Here is a 6,679-nt window from a genome sequence, read left to right as displayed (position 1 = left end):
GGGGGGGGGGGGGGGGGTCATATCATATAAAGCCAACGTTAGGGGTTAAGGTGGGTGTGGGTAAGCTTTCTGTCTTCTAGGAATCTAATTATGTTCAATTCTTTTGAGTACATCAAGAGATTATAGCGTCTTCAATGTCTCATTGGATATCATATGAATAAAAAATATATTATATTGTACCTGTTGGTGGTTTGTTGGAGAGGGGAGAGGAATAAGGATATGGTGAATCCATGTAATTGTTGGGAACGAGTTAATATTTTAATTAAAGATGAAAAGAGAGTAGAGAGTGATAGGGCTCGGATCTCTCTCTCTGTTAGGGGAAACTGGAAGATGGGTTTGCAGAGTTTCCACCCACCTCCATAACCATTATTAGGGAATCTCAGCTCTTTTCTTTCTTTCTTTCTTTTTTTTTTTTTTGGGGTATAGACAGGGCAGAACACAACAGTGTGTTTTTTTCTCTTGAAAGAAATATTTTGGTAATGGCAGTCCGAAAACCTCGTGTCATATCGTGTTTTTTTTTTCCGACAGGTGTACAGTAGGTGAGGGACTGCGTGTTTTGCTTTCACACATGTCAAATTTGTTATATATGTTTCTATAGAGCTCCCATTAAAAGGGCCAATTGGGGTCGTTCACCTTCACGTATCGGAAACGCAAACGCTATACGCATCCTGTAACATTCAGTTTTGTTCATCTTACTTGGGGATATTCTCCTCCCTCGGCATTGGGCCAAAGAAATTAGGCAACTGAACAGTTCATGGGGGTCTGAAATGGGGCTTTCTCGGCGGCCCATTGTCAGTCAGTAGCACGTTCGGTCCCATCATTTTTGTGGAGCGGATTCCATTTGATAACATGTCCATTATGCGAGCATGTTATACTTTAAATACTATGATACCGCTTAATATTTCTATTTTTCAATATAACACACAGATTTATGCAAATGTTGAACCGTGGATTTTAGAAAGATATACTTTTTGTTCCACCATTAATATGTGCATTGTTATAGTTTCGAGATCTAGTCATTAATTTTTTTTTAGAGTAATAATAATGAAAAACAATGGTAAAGTTCATTCCTCACGCGCCTAAAATTCGCATTCCACAGGAATCCGCTGATTTCGCGGGCTATAACCCACCCAAATCAGGCGCGTTGTGAAAACGCGCTTGTACTGCGCGTGGGATTCCTCCGCGTGAAGACCTCATTTCAATCATTTGGGCTTCTGAATTATTGGGCTTTGCGGCCCACCTTTGGATTACACCGTTGTATACAATCTGACTGCTCTCATTTCTCTATCCAACCTGAACCTGAATCAACAAATCATTGCTCACAAAATATGAAAAAATTCATATAAACATAGCTTTTATTTAAATTTGAAATTATCAAATTAATTAAAACACGAACTTTTAGTGATTTGCTCATATCATGCCTAGAAAATATGTTAGTTTAAAAACTAAAAAATGTGTGGTACTTTGTAAAAACTATAAATTCAGAAGTTATAAAAAAACTGGCATTTGACTACTTATTTCCGATCAAAACTCAACCTAAAGCCTTAATTATCAGAACCACGAGAAGAAACTCGAACCATTTTCATTGTACAATTCAACAAAAACAACAATTTAAACAAATTAAGGGGCAATTAACAATCGAAAAACGAATTTCTCAATTGTTGCAGCCTTTGAAGAAGAAGAAGACTGCATAGCCAACAAGGAAGAGAGAGAGAGAGAGAGAGAGAGAGAGAGAGAGAGAGAACCTTCTTATTAGCCGGAGAGGGCAGTTCGACGCCGAACTGCGCCTCAGCTATCTCCAGCTCTGTCATGGCTGAGTTCAAATGGCTGAGTTCAGTTTCTGCGTGAACTCAGCCAGACCCTGCTGGAATCTCAACCATGCAGATGACTGAACTAAGGGTATAATGAGAATGAAAAAGAAAGATACTGCATAAGCCACTACACCGTCAGCACAAGAAAATCAATCAATGCACTGAGGATGTTCCTCTGCAAACTATTTGCATTCTTTTACATACTGCCATCGATGTATACCAATGGATAGATATCGATCATGGGTATACATTCACGGAAATCCAAGAAATTTTGAACTACCGTTCAGTCTACATGAAAAAGATTACATATCTACCGGAGATATACCTATGAACATCAAAATGTATATCCTTTTGAACTACCAGTGAATGTTTACATCTAGTCTATGTCTGTGCCCTTTTGATACAATGCTAGGGATCAATACCGGCTAAGACTATACGTTCGTAAAATCCAGAAGTTATAAAAACAGTAATTACCACAAATATCAGTCAATATAACAGTTGCTATAGATCAGTATTCAATTTCATTCCCACCATCTGTGTGTGTACATTTGGAACAAGTATATAATCTGCATGACAATATGACAATATGATCCATCATCCAGCCCACACCATCTATGGCAATACTCCATCATCTATGGCAATTCATCTTTTTCTGGGCATGCTTAGAACCAGTGTATAGGAACTGGCAAGAACTATCTACTCCTAGATGTTCAAAAGTAAAAAATCATGGACAGCCCACACGTAAATCGTGGCACATACATATAAATCAAGACGGGTCAGCCAACGTACTGTGGTGTTGGAGAAGAAAAACGCCAGAAAACAATCGAATGCCTGAACAAAGAAATAGTAAAAGGAAACCCGTGTTTTTCACAGACCAGACAAATCAAAACTCTTTCAAAAGCCTCAATTTGAGTATCCACTATCCGGCTGCTCAAAGAACATTTTTTGCTAAAACCGGACACAAAGTAATCTGACTGAAAGCTTCAGTCTTAAATCTAAAAAAATGAAGGACTAAATTAAAATCGAATGTATGGTTAACCTAAGACACTCATTCATGACTTCAGAAAATTGTTGATTTTGGTCATCTAACCGGCCGACCTATCCAGCATTACAAGTCTATAATAGCCATTTGAAAACTAAGAAATCCTGATCAATTTGCTACACATTTCTCATCATCAAAACCCTAGAGCTTCGTACCAATCCTAGAATAAAGACCATCCTAAAACCTGGTTAATAAAAGTATCGCATACAATGTAACGGGTGAAGCACCAGCCGTAGAAATTGTCGAATATATCCGAAATGTAGCTTGACATTTTCAACAGAACCGCCGACCAGATGCAGCCGAAGGACACGTGCCATAAGCAAATCACATATCATAACCTAGAACAAAAGGGAAACGACGATCGAAGAACAGGAAACAAACCTCCTTTCCGGAGAGCTCAGATGCGTGAGGGAGAACGAAGTTTACGGTGAATTTGTGTTGGTTTAGTGCTCTATGATGTACTGATTATGAGCTTTGTTCAGATACATTCGATGTATTGATACTTTCTATGTGATTTTATGAGAGTATTTTATTCATTACATGTTCTTGCATGCTAGATCTGTTATGAAATCCATGTATCATTAGGAATGATACTAAACTCCCTAGTCTTATGTCGTTATGGGAATAACGACATAATAAGACTAGTATGATGTGTGATTGATGATCACATAGATGATCATAGGTATTGGATACGATCACGATCATAGGTATTCGTTGGAGAACGGAATACTGGAATGACCCGCATGAGATTGTCACATGGACTAGAGTCATGACTAGAATCTCATATGACGGTTCCATGATTAGATCCTAAGACCTGAGATATCTACGGAATCCAACATGAGGAGTTGCGTGCTTTGATTACGTCAAACGTCCTGCGTAACAGGAGGACTATAAAGGCGTGTATCAGGTACGAAACGAATCATGTACTGGATTGTAGATAGTCAAGACGGGATTTGTACCTCTCGTAAAAGAGAGAGATATCGCTGGGCCCCTCGTGTGAGCGAGACTGTAGAAATGTGTGGCCGCACTATAGACGAATGTCGTCTATTTCAGACAGTCAAACTCAGTTAACGAGAAAGCAGTCGAATCAGATAAGGTGGCTGGTCCATGCCTTATGTTCGACATATGATATCGCGATACAAAAGGATCATCAGCCGGAATCATCACTGGCGTTCGTATGATCACGAACAAACTCTATTCGAGATAGGTAGTCATAGCGTCTTGCTAGAGACCGCCTATGACTTGTATATCCGGAATAGAGATTTCGGACTATACTGCTATGTCGAATGAGCCTACAGGGTCACACACGCAGGGAAGGACGAATACACGAGAGAAAACGACGGAAAACCGAGGCGGAAGGGTCCAGACCGGACGGACCGAAAGGTTCGGAACGGACGGTCCAGACCCTACGGTCCAGACGTGTGGTCCGTCAGTTCTGGAGACTGGAACAGACGTTCCACATTAGCACGCAGACCGTCCGTTCTACGTGGTGGAACGGACGGTCCACGTTTTAGGCAGACCGTCCGTTCTACACACTGGAACGGACGGTCCCAGTGCTTTTCTGGACCGTCCGTTCCGGGTTCCGGTTTTCCGAAAATTAAACCGAAATTAGGGTTAAATCACTATATAAGATAGAGATTAAAACCCTAATGTAGGAGAGACGAAGAACAGCCGACTTTTTCAGAAAAGTGTGAGTTTTTGGAGATCCAAAAACGAGTTCTAAGTCTCGGGATTTCTCGGTGCACAAATCGATCAGAGATTCGAGTCCTAGCAGACAAGTTCCAATCGTTGGAATCCATCCCGAGGTGTGGATACGTGTAGAGGGCGAGGTAATCTTCCTGCCTTTCGTGATCGGACGAATTCTTCAGTTGATACAGGCCCCGGATCGATTGAGGTAAGCGTTCTAACGTTTCTGCGATTTCAATAGCAGCGTGGTTCTAGGGTTCTATAATTTATGTTTTACATCCGCTGCGCAAACCCTAGAATCGATCTCTTAGGAATAGGATTCGCTCATGAGATCCCAGGAAACCCAACACTCTGGACCGATCGGTCTAGGGTTTCTGAGGTTGATTGGACCGACAGGTCCAGACTAAACGGTCCGCCCTTGTGGACCGATCAGTCTGGACGAAGACCGAACAGTGTGGACGGTCAAACCGAAAGGTCTGGACCGTTATGGACCTGGAGACCGATTCGTGTAGACCGATCGATCCAGGCCTGGACCGGACGGTCCAGCTGTGTCAGTCCATCCGTTCCGCTGAGGAACAGACCGATCGTTCCGCAAGTGCCAGACCGTCTGGTCCAGACCTGAACCGGACGGTCCAGGCGTGCAGACCGTCCGTTCTGCATAGAGAGACAGACCATCCGTTCCACATAGGAGTCAGACCGGACGGTCCGACTTTCGGGAAAATTTCCTTTTCGCGATTTTTAGGGTTTAGGTAATCCTATTAATGATGGGAGCCGCCACAAACCCTAAATAATCAACCTAACACGTCCTAGACACTTCCTAGAGCCTTGGAGAAGCTTTCTCTGGAGTTCTAAACCCCGTAATATCGATTCCAAGTCAAGGACGTTTTCTCTTCACAAATCCTAGCAGATATGTTCCAAAGTGTTGGAATTCATCCCGCCGGTGTGGATACGTGTAGAGGATTTGTACTTTCAACTCTTGGTGATTAAAACATGCCCTGGATCGATTGATACTTCCAGATATTGATAGAACGAGGTAAGTACTCGAATCCCACGGTGATATACACGTTCTTTCGGGTTATTGCACAATTGGTTTTGTGTGATGTTTGGCTAGGTTTAGATCTTTTTCTTCCACTGCATGAAACCTAGAAACCAAACCCTAGATCGATGAGATCGCATGCAAGGAACCCGCAGGAAACCCAACACGTCTTGCAAGGTAGGAACGTCATTCCCTATAAGGAGAATGTCATCCACGTACAACACTAGAAATACTACTGTGCTCTCACTAACCTTCTTGTAAACACACGGCTCGTCTTCGTTCTGTGAGAAACCAAACCTTTTGATTGTCTCATCAAAGCAAAGATTCCAGCTCCTCGAAGCCTGCTTCAGTCCATAAATGGACCTCTGAAGCTTGCACACCTTCCCCGGGTTCCTTGGATCGACGAAACCTTCGGGTTGTGTCATGTACACATCCTCGGTCAAGTTCCCGTTAAGGAACGCGGTCTTGACATCCATCTGCCATATCTCATAGTCATAATATGCGGCTATGGCAAGCAGGATCCTGATGGACTTCAGCATGACTACAAGCGAAAAAGTCTCATCATAGTCAATACCATGAATCTGACGGAATCCTTTCGCCACAAGTCGTGCCTTATATGTGTCACGTTTCCATTCATGTCGGTCTTTTTCTTGATCCACTTGCATCCGATGGGTTTTATCCCTTCAGATGCATCAACCAGAGTCCATACTTGGTTGTCTGACATGGATTGCATCTCGGACTTCATAGCCTCGCGCCATTTCTCGGAATCCGAACTTGCCATAGCCTCTAGGTATGTGGTAGGCTCATCATGTTCCAATAACATGAGCTCCTCATTCCCAGTCACGAGAAATCCGTATTTCACGGGCTCTTGGCGGATCCTGCCTGATCTCCGAGGTTCACTCTGTTGGTTTAGTGCTCTATGATGTACTGTTATGCGAGCTTTACTTAGATACATTTGATGTATTGACACTTTCTATAGTTTATGGATGAGTGTTTGATTCATTACGTATTGTGCATGCTTTAATATGTTATGAAATCCATGTATTGTTATGAACAATCACGATAAGAAGTCATACGTCCTGGAAGGGGCTCTACCACCAGAGC

General features: G+C 42.4%; 1 protein-coding gene across 1 annotated transcript in view; it reads left to right on the top strand.

Moving 5' to 3' along the window:
* Positions 1-979, top strand: part of LOC104812824 (lysine-specific demethylase JMJ706-like) — a 6,643-nt gene extending 5,664 nt beyond the window's left edge. The window contains exon 12 of the transcript XR_771633.1: positions 529-979. The gene's annotated coding sequence lies outside the window, so the exon portion shown is untranslated. The remainder of the gene's footprint in view (positions 1-528) is intronic.
* The last annotated feature ends 5,700 nt before the right edge of the window (positions 980-6,679 follow it).

The sequence above is a fragment of the Tarenaya hassleriana genome, unplaced genomic scaffold, assembly GCF_000463585.1.
Source record: "Tarenaya hassleriana unplaced genomic scaffold, ASM46358v1 Cleome2, whole genome shotgun sequence".
In the NCBI taxonomy this organism is placed as follows: Eukaryota; Viridiplantae; Streptophyta; class Magnoliopsida; order Brassicales; family Cleomaceae; genus Tarenaya; species Tarenaya hassleriana.
Note: the sequence above shows the minus strand (reverse complement) of the source record. Positions and strands in the feature narration are given on the sequence as shown.